The sequence below is a fragment of the Gadus chalcogrammus genome, unplaced genomic scaffold (assembly GCF_026213295.1).
Source record: "Gadus chalcogrammus isolate NIFS_2021 unplaced genomic scaffold, NIFS_Gcha_1.0 GACHA066, whole genome shotgun sequence".
NCBI classification, from domain to species: Eukaryota; Metazoa; Chordata; class Actinopteri; order Gadiformes; family Gadidae; genus Gadus; species Gadus chalcogrammus.
Window position 1 is genome coordinate 5,139 of NW_026613501.1, and position 14,753 is coordinate 19,891.

At 44.9% G+C, this 14,753-nt stretch overlaps 1 long non-coding RNA gene across 1 annotated transcript; it reads right to left on the reverse strand.

Annotated features, from left to right (window-relative positions):
• Positions 1-9,275: 9,275 nt before the first annotated feature.
• LOC130378123 (uncharacterized) lies at positions 9,276-10,409 on the reverse strand. Its single transcript, XR_008894514.1, has 4 exons — positions 10,080-10,409; positions 9,808-9,982; positions 9,490-9,710; positions 9,276-9,377 (listed from the first exon to the last, which is right to left on the reverse strand). It is a non-coding gene; the product is annotated as an uncharacterized LOC130378123 (long non-coding RNA).
• Positions 10,410-14,753: the final 4,344 nt, after the last annotated feature.

The following is a 14,753-nucleotide window of genomic DNA, read 5'->3' on the forward strand; positions in this document are numbered from 1 at the left end:
AAACTCTCCACGTGGCCCCGACTTATAGTGGTTTCGATGCTTTTATCCTCGCCTGAAAAAAAAGTGGTGAAGTGGAGCAGAGATCGCCATCTCTGTGCCGAGTTCCAAGTGCGGGTGTGGTGACGTATATCATATGCGTCATGAAGTACAAAGTACATGTTTGGTCATTAATGGTCTGAGAGGGCCCCTATTGGAAAAATGACGTTGACGCAGTCCAAAGACCCCAAAGTAACCCCGGGTGACCGGTTCTGAATTCAGCAGCGGACACTTTCTTCAGTTTGGGGCAAAGTGCCCTTCATTTTGGGGGCCCCAATTCAATTGGGTAACTTTTCGCACAAAGTGTGCCAAAATCTCCAATTTAGTATACCGAAAATGACCTCTTCCCTCAGCGTTGGCGGGGTGGTGAGAGGCCTTCAGGGCAGCCAGGATCAGGCGATTCTTCAGACTGAAGTCCGGGTCCTCCGATCGCTGAGCAGCCGGGGCGCGCGGCGCCTCCCTGGGTGGAAGCGGACGCGCAGACCCAGTGCGCGCCGCGGTAGCCACCGGAGGCCTCCCGCGTCGTGGAGGTCGGGGCCGGTTGTGGGGGTCGCGGGTCAGGACGCGGAGGTGGAGGTCTCACCTGTGGCCGTGTCCTCTGGGGTACGGCGGGGGGGCCCGGAGCCCACGCAGGGCGATGGGGAGGCCTCTGCGTCTCGCGGCGAGTAGGCCGGTCTGTAGGCCTCAGACCAGCCCTCGTGGTGGTGGTGACGGGCAGGCCCGTAGGGAGACCAGTCCCTACCGGGTCTCGCGTGTTGCTCCCATCGCCTGGGACGGATGGCGTGGAGCCCAGAGGCGTTCATGTCTGTTGTCAAAATGACAGAAGCGGGCCTCCGGGGTAGGTGCAGCCCACGCGGAGGAGTTCATCAGCGGTGGGGGGTAGTGGGGGTCCCGAGGAGCACGTCTTCGACGTCCCCGTTGGACCAGGGTCCACTCACCGTTGGTTAGGGGGTCGTTGGGATGCATGGTTCTCTTCGAGCAGTGCAGGAACTCGAACGATAACGGAATGAAGCTAAGCTAAACTGTAAGGTAATAAGACAAGTGCGATCCAGCCAATATCCGTATTTATTTTTAGGAAATTAGGCTGCTGTATGCTAGTACGACGTTTCGTCAAATAATTGACTTCATCAGGTACAAATTTAGTAGCAATAGAAACAGACCCTGACAGAGAATCCACGCAAGCCGAGGTAACAGAGCACAAATGTGACAGCACAAAACAAATACTTTTATAGACACACAACAGAGGGAGGGGAAAGTTGACATCTGGGGTAGAGGCATCCAATGGGGGGCCGGTGCATCACAACAATTTTGAAATTTGGGGTGGAGCCAATGGGGGTCAGGAGGATAAACAGCTTTGAGATTTGAATTGGGCCAATAGGGAGGTTGAATTTTCAAATGTAATTGTGCAATAATGCAACAATGTAGCATAATTTTGTCACCAGCAGGTGGAGTGAGGAGGACCATGGTGCCTGCACCTTCCGGAGCCGCCAGCAGTGGTCGCTGATTGTCCCTAAACCGGGTGGTGTTGGACTGACAGCTCGCGACAGAATTTAATAAAAACATAATCAAATGACCCCGTTGCATTAAATTATTGCAGTGGAGGACAAAAAAAAAAACAGAAAGAATAAAAACATGAAAGATCGAACGTGCCCCGAATAATAAAATGCGTAATAATGTGACCGTAAATACGGTTCAAACATTAGAAGCATCCTTATTTGCATTATATATACATTTTAAATTACTATATACAATAAGGAAGAGGAAGCAGCAGGTGAGTAGGGGATGGGAGATGAATGAGAGGGGACTGGGGACACGGGATGGTGGAGAACGATAAAAAACGAATAAAATAAATTAAATTGAGGGCCTAGATAAAGGGGGAAGACGCAGGAAGGTCAATGGGAGCCGGGAGGGTAAATGAATAAATTGGTGAAAGTAGGGGGGCCGATCGTAAGGTCGAATTAAACCGCAATAAAAACATAGCGTGTAAACAATGTTATATTTGTACGTTGTACTACCATCAAACATCCAGGAGATGGAGCATGGAGACCGTGGTGTTATAATGAATTTGGGTCACCAACAGGGGGTGCTAAGTGACTCCAAACCATATTAATGTTGGAGATCCAAGATGGCGGCCTCCGTGGGCAGAAACGTAAACAAAATATTAAATAAGAGCGGTATTAGGGGTCACAAAAATCGAAATGTGTGACGATAAATAGTAAAAGTAAACACAAGACGAACCAGCGGAGAACAAACACAAAAAGCTACAAATTGAGCCGAAAAACTTAAAGAGTTCGGACCAAAATGGCCGCAGAGTGTTTTCGTTCCCCGTGGTCAGCAGGTGTCGCCAAATAGACCAAAACCATGCGTTCCTATTAAAACAGTGGGGCAAATCAATGTACTGTCGAGGTTTGAAGAGTACATTAAAGCACTTTTAAGGAATGATGTGGTAACGTGATCGCTTGAATAAATAAGAATGGCAGGGAAGGGGGGGGGGCACAGGACATCAATAGAATAATTACACAGGGTGCATTTGGAAACCATATTAAAAGTAATATTGTTTGTAAATAGGAATGTATGAAAAATAAAAAATGGGGAACGAAGGGGGGGGGGCAGGGGGCAGAATAAACACAAACACATGGTAAAAATAAGAAAGGGGGATCCTTTGTGGGGGCTGGGGTGGAGGTCATGTAAGGGGGCCTTTGGGGGGTAGGGAAGGGAGAGGTTGGGGTTAGGGTCTGGGGTGGGAGAGGTTAGGTTTAGGGCCAGGGGGCGGGGTCAGGGTAAGGGCTAGGTAAGGGAGGGGGTTGGGGTTAGGGTCAGGGGTGGGAAGGGTTAGGTTTAGGACCGGGAGGGGTCGGGGTTAGGGTTAGGGTCAGGTGAGGGAGAGGGTTAGGGTTAGGACAGTCAGCAACTAACGACGCCACGGTGGCGTCGCTGGCACGGGCCATCATCAGGCGGCTCCCTAGGGGTCCCGACCCACCCCAACGTTCAAACCAAGGGGTTGCATGGTCCCCAGCCTGTCAATCCAAATCCTCTCCGACCTGCGCCGTTGGGCGGCAGACCAGGCTCCAGGCTCCAGGGGCGGGTTGCGGGAACAGCTGGACCAGAGGGACCGGAACGTCCAGAACCTCTAGCTGCAGGGACAGATATTTACCATAAGCATTACAATTGTACACCTACAAAGTCAACTATATTCCTGAGGACCCTCTTTTCAAACCTTCTGCTCTATTTACATTATTTCAAATTGCTCAAGCTCATGTAAATTCGCTTTTTTCTCCACTATTTTTAGACACTGCTGCTGTCACTACCATAACATGTCAACACTGTCACTTTGTATACAATATTAGAATATTAGATTATACCTTAAATGTTGCTTTCTAATTAGAGGTCTGAAGTAGCTAGCAACAAAGTGGAAAGAAGTTAGCTAATTTGAACAACTCATGCAGATCATGTGGGTCGTTTTTTGTCACCACCGCCAGGTTTTCTGACATACTCATAGACATACACATTTAACATATAGAAAAGATAAAGTAGACATTAATAATAATAATATAATACACAGAAGTGATAGCAGCATATCAGTGATAGCAGCGAAGTGATAGCACTTTACCAAAGCAGCGCTTTGCAGGGTCTCCACGGTGCCCAAAAGTGATTTTAATACCTCCAGAGGGTGTTGAGGAGCCTCGGGGTAATCCGGGAAAAGGGCATCAAAATCGGACTGACCGGCTCTCCAGGGGGTGTGTGTGTGGCCTTTTCCTTTTTATTAACTCGGCCATTCATGACTAATTATACAGAACTTAACCACTATTTTTTTCAGATGGCCGAAACAAGTGGCTACACGACGGGGGGGGGGGGGGATGTCGGAGGACTCCACCTCATCCTGTCCAGAACTGTAAGTTACACCCTATTGCCACATTTATGTTACAAGTCTCAATGTAAACTTATTTCTAAATACATTATATACATATGTACAATACAATGCATACAATGTTTTTTTTAAAGGAGGAGGATTTCTTTTCTTTATCTGGGGAGGAGGAGGGGGACGTCCCCCCCCGGCTGAGGAGGGGGACGAGGAGGGATATTTGGGAGATGATGAGGGGGATGATTGAATTTTTTTTTATGTTTTTTTGTATATAGTTGTGTGGTTTCGTTTAAATAATAAAAAAATCTTTGTGGTTTCGTAGTTTCATTTTTCTCTGAATCTGTTTATCTCTGTATTTCTCTGAATTATTTTCTAACCAACCAACATCTTAATACATGACAATTACCCCTCCCCCCCCAAGACTCCAGTTAAACCTAATCAAGTGTTCCCTTAAACATTTCAACCAGCATATGCTGTTGGAATTGGTCATTTTAAGAATAGCAAACACTCTGCAAAAGAAATCTTGCTTGTGCGACTTTAAAAATGTAATCTCTCTCTCTCGAATTTGAAATACAAGTAGATTAAATAATTATTTCATATATCTCTACTTGAAAAGTAGTTACACTCAGATTTCCCTTCATGTGACGACCCAATATTGGTCAGCTGTCTCTTTTAACATGGTTTTGTCCCCAGATTACCACTCAAACACACACTTGGTGAAAATACACCATCAAATCTGCTTTTATTTGAAGAAAACACATTTATCACAATTGTACAATTTAAAACCATGTAAATCACCACAGAACCTCAATTTAAGTTACACAAGCTAGAAAAAGTTGCAAAACAGCTACACAACAAAACAAAAATCAGCACTAAAAAACACATGGGTCATTTCACGCTTTTGGAGTCCTCATCCCTATACTTTAAAGAGCCTCAGCACAAACAAACACAGATGAAACATTTCACCAAACAGGGACATGTCATATGTGTCTCTGAAGGCAGATGCCCTGTAAGCTTTAGGAGTCCTTCAAAGAGTTAATTTGACCCTAAGAGGAGCAACACCTCTTCATCTGGAGATAGTCCTGGTTGCAAGAAAAGAGTCACATGCCTATTTCTCCATTCAATACCAAACTGCAATGTTTGGGCTTTACGTTTGAGTTATTTTTGGAGTACTTGATCAACTTGCCCGGCGGCTGTTTGGTGTGGCAATCACATCTGCTGTCCTCACAGTCATGTCTGCACCACGCTCGGCCTTTGAACGTGTCCTAGAATCACAATAGCTTCAAGGTAGTACAACACAAGAATTTTATCTGCAGAATACAATTAGTCAGCATCATATTCAGACAGTTTATCCATACATGCCAAGAATTGATCCTTGGCCTGGACCAGTATTATCTAGCACTGATAATTAAAAGTTAAACTGTGTTCTCCAGTCAGAGAGGATGTGTTTTGCTGTTTGTGGAGACCAATGTATATGATCATTCACGCTAGTTTTAAACATTTCCTCAGGTATGTTAGAAAGATGTGGATACTGCTCAATCCATGAGTTAATACAAGAGAGCACTCGTTTCTTATGGCTGGGAAGATGTTTTGAGAAAGAGATCAACGGCATAACTACGACAGCCTTTGGAAATCTTTCTTGTGCAACTTTAAAAAGTTTTCCAAATCTTTCTTTACCTGCTCTAATTTGTAGCCGTCTGCATGATTAATTCCAAATGAAAGAATTACTTTCAGGCCAGTATCTGTTTTCTCTGTTTTCTTCAACATGTGCAAGGCATGGCTAAATTTGGCACCTGGATAAGAATCTATCTGTACTCTCTCATCATTACATTTTGGTAGCTTTGACATATTTGAATCTCCAATGATCATACTGGTCTCTGGATGCTTAGCTTCCAATTTCCAAATTTGTCATTGAAATGCTCATGTCTTGTAAACAAGGCTTTATCTCTATACAATTTCTCAAATTTCTCCTGAATCATCACTTTAGCTCTGTCTGCCGCATCAATGCAGTTCAACCAACTCTTGACTCACCCACTTCACTGCCATAGTCCAAGCCTCCTCCCAGTTTTGGTATCGCCACTGAATTTGAAATCTGCCAATACAACTTCAAAATGTCTAGCAATAACTTCAATGGTATCCTCAGTCCATTCACTACATGCTGCATTGAAGAAGGGCAGGGCTGGTTTCACTCGAAGAAATTATGCAAAACTGCATTGCAGTCCTACAGTTGCTCTGTGTGTGAATGAAATGCATCCATTTATGTACAGACACAATTATTATCTTTTCCAGACCTTGGGGAATGTGTGATTGAAATGATGAATCAAAATGTGAAGTGCAAATGTTAATAAAATATCTTGAAAGTGTATCTCTGTCTTTGGAAAAAAAGGGAAAAAGTCTGCAAGTGTGTTGAAGTTTACCAAAATGAGAGAAACCTCAGCAGTCCTCTAGAATGAATAAGATTTCTAATTGATATATCTCTAAAGATAAGAAACAGGATATCACCACAGAACCTCAATTTAAGTTACACAAGCTAGAACAAGTTGCAAAACAGCTACACAACAAAAAAAAAACAGCACTAAAAAACACATGAACACTCTGGAGCCCTGGGAAGACTTCCAGACCGTTGGCGACCAACCGCACCACTCAGTCCGATTAGGGCACCCGTTTCGGCCTCAGACGCGACGTTGTCCCGCTGTTCTGGAGCCCTGGGGACACTTCCAGACCGTTGGCGACCAACCGCACCACTCAGTCCGTTTAGGGGACCCGTTTCGGAGTCAGACGCCACGTTGTCCCGCTGCTCTGGAGCTCCGGGAAGACTTCCAGACAGTTGGCGAAAAAAAGACTGAAAAAAAACGCTCTGTTTTTGATTCATCCAAGCGCACACCGACTCGCGGCAACACTCAGTCCGACATGGCACACCGTCTCGGACTCAAACTCACAAGTTAGCCTCCTCTGGAAGAAGTCAATCCCTGGTAGTCTAAAAAGAAAATAGAATACCAGGGATTTCGCTTTTCGATTTTACAGTGAGCGACCTGCTATTTTCCTTGTTTTCGGTTATTTTTCATTGTAGTTTTTAGCCTATTCTATCTAATTTCTTCCATTTAATTCATTTTCTGATGATTGTTTTAGAGCTTTCCTTCATTTATTTCGTTTTCTGGTGATTGTTTTAGGCCTTTCTTTCATTAATTTCGTTTTCTGGTGATTGTTTCAGCCTTTTCTCTTCTTTCTGTCTGTTTTACAGTGACCCTTGTGGTCCAGGCCCAGCTCCCCCGCACAATGCTTTGGGTGACGGGAGCCGAGCCACAACAGGTCCCATGCCACCCCAGACATCAACCGGAGCCCCCCTGACGAGGTCCTGGCCCTCCGGACCGGGGCCAGGCACACAGGCACACACACACACACACCACACAACACCCAATATACATCTATTCGAGAATAGGACAACCGTCGTGGAATAATCAATCTAACTATAAATATACAATCACATACAAATATATTAACCTTGTTAATGTAATTATTACATTAGAAGGAACTGTATTCATTCTCCCTGTATCTTATAAACAAATCCCTCCCCCTCTTAACTGAGAGAGGTTAAGTTAATTTGTATTCAAGTTCCCACTGGAACCAGTAAATCTGGTTTTGTGACCAGGCCGATCGACTTCTTTGTTGTGTAAACTATTTAGAGCCATGTCTTACAAACCTGCAGACATGTCCAATATGTTATCCACCCATTGTATTACAAATTGACTTGGCCTTAGGTCACTCACACTCCTGTGCAGTGAAGCCCCACCTTTATTCATGAGCTGCTTAGAAATTGTCAATGGACCATTCAAATTGGTTTCTCATCTTTGGGGAAGGGTTAGGGCTGGTTTTCACTCGAGAAATTATGCAAAAATGCATGCAGTCGACAGTTGCTCTCTGTGTGAATGAAATGCATGCCATTTATAGACCACAATTATTATCTGTTCCTAGACCTTGGGAATGTGTGAATTGTGGAAATGATTTAATCAAAATGTGAAGGTGCAAATGTTAATAAAATATCTTGAAAGTGTATCTTCTGTCCCTTTTGGAAAAAAAGGCAAATCTTGGAGAAGGAAGTCTGCAAGTGTGTTGAATTTACAAAATGAGAGAAACCTCAGCAGTCCTCTAGAATAATAAGATTGTTTAAATTGATATATCTCTAAAGATACGAAACAGGATATCACCAAGAACCTCAATTTAAGTTACACAAGCTAGAACAAGTTGCCAAAACAGCTACACAACCAAAAACAAAAAATCAGCACTAAAAAAACAATATGAAAACATTTCACCCAAATGGGTCATTTCCCGCTTTTGGAGTCCTCATTCCCTAGCCTTTAAAGAGCCATCAGCACAAACAAACACACAGATGAAACATTTCACCAAACAGGGACATGTCATATGTGTCTCTGAAAGCAGGTGTATCTGTTTGCATCAATAGTCAAACAGAACTTCCTCACCCACTGGCAAGTCCTTGGTTGCAATGAAAAGGATCACATCCTTCATTTCTCCATGCTTGTCCACCACACAGTGCAGGGGCTTGATGTTCGAGTTCTTTTTGGAATGATTCACCAGCCTGCCAAATGTTCTCTTGTCAGGGTGGCAATGACACCTGTCTGAGTGGGCATCAATGCACATTGGCTGTCCTTTACTGTTCCGGAAAAAGAAGTATATCCAGTCTCCTTTCCAGTTGTGTTTTTGTGTATGTTCTCGCCCTCCTTTCCACTAACAACAGGCCCATGATAATCACATACAACCTGGCCTTTCTTAAAAGTGCGGGTTGTAATGATCCCATCGCCCTTCTCTTCAAACTGTGTGATGTGCAGTCCTTTCCAGTCTTGTGTTTTCACCAATGTCTGGATCCGTTTGTTGTCCATGATGCGGTCCTCAGATCCAGATGGTGCCCAGTTCTCCACAACCTCAGTGCTGATGTTGGCAGCCTTGCACTTCCATCCCTGCTTTTTGACCCATGTGTCGACACGCTCTTTCGTTGGCCTCCTCCGATTGAATTGTTCTGTCAAAATAAGTAACAAAAGTGTTGTTAGCTATGAACACAATAATTGAAAATGTCATTTCATGCAATCAGTTTTTCTTGAAAGTAATGTTAAATATGTGAAGTCAAATACTTACCACGGGTGTGTTTTACACGCATTTCTAATTGCTTTTGCGCCCAGTGCGTGTAAAGCTTCCGCTGATTGGCCTCCGAGGTGTCCCTGCGGATTCTCACTTTTGGGATTTGACCACTCAGTGTCACAGGGTGGTTTTCCAAGAGGGACTTGAATGCCTCGTGGAATTTGACTTTGTCATTTCCCTCAGGAATCCTCTCTAAATCGATCACTAGCTGTCTCAAGAAGGCTGAGGGAGAGCACAATGGTCACCATGGCTGGAAGACTCCACTGACTGAGGGCTGGTCCCTTCTCCAAGAGCCTCTTGACGGGTCCCTTCTCCGGAAGGCCCAGCACTATATAAAATAAAACACAATGAGATTATAAGAAAACCATGTGTGTGTCTACATATAGAATGTGGTGTGCTTGACTATGTTGGCATTATGTTGACAAATATGAAATGCTTACCTTGACTTCTTCTGCCTCTGTAATTTCTTCAGCAGACCAGCAGCTATCACAATGGATTCAAGAGATTTCATCCTGTAATGTCTGTCAGCTGTTGTGCCAGAATGGCCCAGGTAGTCAGAAACTGCTTTCTTCTGAGGGTCATCCAGGCGGTTAGCTGCTGTCTCAAATACCCTCCGTACAACCTGGCTGCTCACCTGGGGGACGTTGCACTTTTGCTGGAGCTTTATCAGATCACCAGCTGCATTGTTAATTGGCTTACCGCGGGAGGACACAAAGAAAAAATCATCTCCATCCTTTCATCCTGCTCATCTCGCTTACGTTTCCTTTCGCCAGCAAGGAGCTGTGGCCGCACTTTGGTGTAATATTTCTCAAACCACGCCTCCTCCTTCTTGGACAGGACAATTGAGACCACAAAATGTGCAGCCGTCTTGTGGTCCTTTACAAAAACGATTGAATCATCATCTGCGTGTTTCCGTTCAAGCCATTCCTTGACCTGTAACAAAAAGAGGATATACCATTGATTAGGAAATGTAAGGCTAAAATGTCAGGGTAAATGTATCAATAGAGCACAATAGAGCAGTAACACTCACCTTCATGCTCTGCACCACACATGGCTGTTGGCAGTGTCTTAGTATGACAATTGCCTCAAGATAGTATAGCACAAATATGCACTCAGTCCTACTCAGGGAGGAAGAAGAACTGTCATCAAGTTGATTCATGATTTTCACTAAGTCACCTTCACCTTTATCAAGAACAGCCAAGCATTCACGAGGTGTGGGTTGACTTTTGTCAAACGACAAGGCATGACTCTTTTGCACAATTTCTTTGCTCGCTTGCTTAGAGAGGACACTCTGTGAAGAAGTTAAAAAACTCAAATATAATGTGCACTGCTTGTAGAGCTCCCCGTCATCCTGTCTCAAGCGGTCCTTGTCAAGTGGAACTCCAAGAACCTTTTCAAGCACTTGATGTAATTTCCTGATGTTTGTGCCTTATACCCTGCCTTAGCCTGTTGACCCAGGAAGTCTCTGAGCTTCTCTCTGTCATTGACAAACTTCAAAGATGGTTCCGTAGGATCAGCAAAATACAGGTACCGGGAAACAGTGTCAACCTCCTGTTGGTACTTTGCATTTTCGTAATCATTCTTTAGGTAGTCGGCAAAGCGCTTGAGCAATGGATGATCTGCTGAATGCTTTTTCAAAATGCCTAAATCCTTCGCTTTCACCATTTTGTCTTTGGTATACGTTTTCTCTTGTCTACATTGAAAAAGCTCATTGCTGCCGCAAGATTCCACATCAGATGGCTCTGTTTCTCCGGGTGCCTCCCCAGGGCATTCAGAAAGGGTTTCGGTGACCAACCTTGGATTACCAATGGGCAGAGGAGGAGGGACTCCTGTCACAAACAAGTGATGGTATTTCAGCTCCTCAATCAATCCTTCGAGTGGATTTGGTGATGAGACGATTTGCTTCAGGACTGCATAACTAAAAGCCCGTCCATTCTTCAGGAGGTCACACACATCTTTCTTGGCCTTTTCAACCACCTCTAGGATCTGTGGTGGTGTCTTATCCTTCATGCAGACTCTGCGCAGGTGACAGGATAGAGACTCTTGGGTCCTCAAACAAACTGGACAGAGTAGATAGTGTCTATGTGCAGCTGCAGATTTCCTGGTGATTTTTCCAGAGTGATTCATCATGTGTCTATTCAGGGTTCCTTTCAGACTGAACCGCTTCGTGCATTGGTCACACTTGTAGGGCTTCTCCCCAGAGTGAGTCCTCATGTGGACAATCATATTGGCATTGTTGGGAACAACCTTTCCACACAAGACACCGGGCCGGCCCTTGCGGCCGCCCTGATGCCCAGTCAGCTCCTCAAGGCGGACGAGCCGTACGCTGCAGTTCAGGCTCTTGGCCACGCTGTGGTCAGCAGACAGCGAGCTCAAGGCCTCCAGTTCTGATGCGGCAAAGAGGGTGTCATGGCCGTCCACCGCCAGAGGGCCCTCCCCTTGTCCGTAGACGCTCAGGATGCGCAGCTCCCCGCTGTGACCCGACATGTGGGAGGAGCCAGGGGCGTCCACACGCAGACTCTCCGAGGTGGCGCCGCGCTGCGTGCTGCAGTCTCTGATGTCATTGTCTTCTTCAGAGAGGTAAACAGAGAAAGAGAAAGTGATGCTTTTAATTAATCATTTTCACAAAAGGTATACAGTATGTACTTTGTACACACTTGTGTATTGGAAGAATTATATTTGGACATTCTTTCTAACTTCTATTTGTCGATTATGCATTTTCCATGTCGCCCTTTGGATGGTCAAGGGTTAAAGGCTCCTAATGAGAAGGCAGATTTGAGTACATTCTCAGTTGATCAAGGTTGTTTTCTTGCATAGATGCAATGTGTGTACTAACCTACGGCGGGCATGCCTCCACCAATATCCTCTTCAACCTTGATTGAAATGGTGTCTGGGGTCTGCTGCTTTCCACATAAAGAAGGAAACACACACAAGACATATTCTTTCATTTTCACAGAATAGATGTCGATCCCCACTACCGACAGATTAATAAGACGGGCATAATTGGCAGTGTAAAAACATCTACTGAATCATGAAGGTGTGTGCTTTCTATGGGTTTGTTTTAGAGTTATAACAAAGGAAGCCTCTCTTTTGGAGGGTGAATGAGAAGATTATTTCCAACCTGCACACTCAGCTCCTCACGGCAGACCAACCGCTCGGCGCGCTCCAGGCTCTTGGCCGCGCTGTGGTCCGCAGACAGCGAGTTCAGGGCCTCCACTTCTGACGCGGTGAAGAGGGTGTCATGGCCGTCCTCTGCCAGTGGGCCCTCCCCTTTTCCGTAGACGCTCAGAATCTTCAGTTCCTCACTGTGGCTGGACATGTGGGAGGAGCCAGGGGCGACCACACCCAGACTCTCTGAGGTGGCGCCGCGCTGAGTGCTACGGTCTCTGAAGGCATCACAGTCTTCTGCAGAGGGAGAAAAAAAGGAAAAATCAATTGTTTTGATACATTATTTGCATAAAGGGAGGCATTGTGTATTTGTACACGTGAAAGAAACTCTTTAAATGAATGCAACATTGACACAGAGGGTTTAAAATGTGTACTGCAGACACAGATTCACAGTTTTGGAGAGGGCCGTCACCTCCAGCACCCTCCTCCCTAGACTCAAAGCTCAAGTGGTTGGCCAGGTTAAGGACACTCAACGAACACCAGCGCAAAGTGATCTGAGCACCACATGACAAGCGAGGCAAGCACAATAATTATATTTGGACACTAAAAAGCAACAACGTGTCCTTCCCTCTAAGCTGATCAGCTGACATTCATGCATTATGAATTCAGTGATGTTTGAGAATGGTAAACCAGCTCATATGGCATCTGTCTTGAAACCCTTCTGGGCTCTTGACTGATTCCATCTTTGAAATGCAACTCCCAAGTTTGACTCATGTTTTAGCAGGGCGCTGGTCATGATGCTTTTCCAAAGAGGACCAGGCTTTTTAGCGCAGGTAGAATCAAGTACATTCTCGGTTGATCAAGGTTGTTTTCTTGCATAGATGCAATGTGTATTACTAACCTACGGCGGGCAAGCCTCCACCAATATCCTCTTCAACCTTGATTGAAATGGTGTCGGGGGTCTGCTGCTTTCCACATAAAGAAGGAAACAAACACAAGACATATTCTTTCATTTTCACAGAATAGTTGTCAATCCCCACTACTGACAGATTAGGCGTTTTTACACTGCCAAGCTGGTTCGTTCGCGGCTTGGCACGCCCTACAATTTCAATGTCTTGCCTGCGTATTTATTTTTTTGGATTCAAGACCCTCGCATGCAAGAATGAGTTCACATCTGAATGTAGGCTAAAACGCGATTAACTATTTAAGTGCAAAAATGCCAACATATTCTTATGTGTGCCTACAAGTATGCGTTTCCAGGTGTTCTGTCTGGCAGGCAACATCCCTTGAGAGAAGCTGCTGAATGGAAGCACTTGATGAGCTGGGCTGCGTAGAGACAACAAAGTAAAATAGGTACTCAATTTGTAACATTGTATATAGTCCATGTGCAAGTTGCAAAAAGATATAAGATAAACATGTTTAGTGAATTACATTAGCCTAATACTTAAAATTAGTTCTATGAAATGATATTACATCCTTGATTTGTTTACATATTTTATAGTTCATCTCATCAACTCAATACCATGACCTCAAGCTCTTCAGAAATCTGCTAATAACCCTTTGATTTGAATCCGGTGTTAAGAAGGGGAAACCATGCCTATAATAGTGCGTTTCAGGTACACTTTTAGCCCGTAAACAACCAGTTATAACTGGGAGTACAAGAGGGTAGAAGGGGGCGAAAACAAGGGTTGCCCCGAACGCACCATATGTATTTAGGATGAGTTTAACAGGTCAATCTCCTCATCAGTAAAACGCTAGAACTACTGCGGTCCAGTGGCCGGTAAAATACAGTTGTATTCGTTTGTTGTATGGTGAGCAGACATTGCATTCCCTTGGTATCCAAGCAGTAGAGATCATTGCCTGTAGCCCCTTTGTTGAATGGTGCCCATTCTCGTGTGATACCCCTTGCTTGCTGAGATGCACACTCGACTTACAGTGCGTGTATTAATAGGAATGAATGGGCCATGTTAGTCCACAGTGCTTTCTTTAATAGGTCCATGGTATTTACACACATAACTGATGCTATCTACCTTAACATTAGCGACAATAACTTGGCTGTTAGCTGTAGCGCTAATGCTAAAGCAACATTATAATGCTAACAAGGTAACCATATACAGTAAAGCAACACAATGATATGGCGTTAGTTAACTTACTTTTTCGAGGTTTGTAGCTGAGCCGAGGAGAGTTGGTACTGATCCAGACTTGATTTTCAGACGTTGAGCAAGTCCAGCTCTGTATTGGCCCAAGTTGAGGAAGCAGTCGTCAGTGAAATGTTTGGCGCTGCCGTGTTCTAGCAACGGGACGGCCATATGTTCCTGACCTCATCTGACTCCCGCGCTGGGTTTGTATCCAGTGGGCGTGGCCTATGAAGTAATGGTTCCGGCTTCCTCATCCGTCTAAAGATGCTGCCAGAGCATGGACATAATAAAGGATGGACCACGGACTGGCCGCCCATTCATTCCTAAACAAACTGCTCAGTGGCGCAGGGTAGCATACAGGAGCGATTTGCTTCCGCGTTATGGGGCCAAGACACGTGGCCTAGTCCGTGACGTACCGGATGCAGAAATATAGAACGCATGCGTGCCCACTCCCCCAC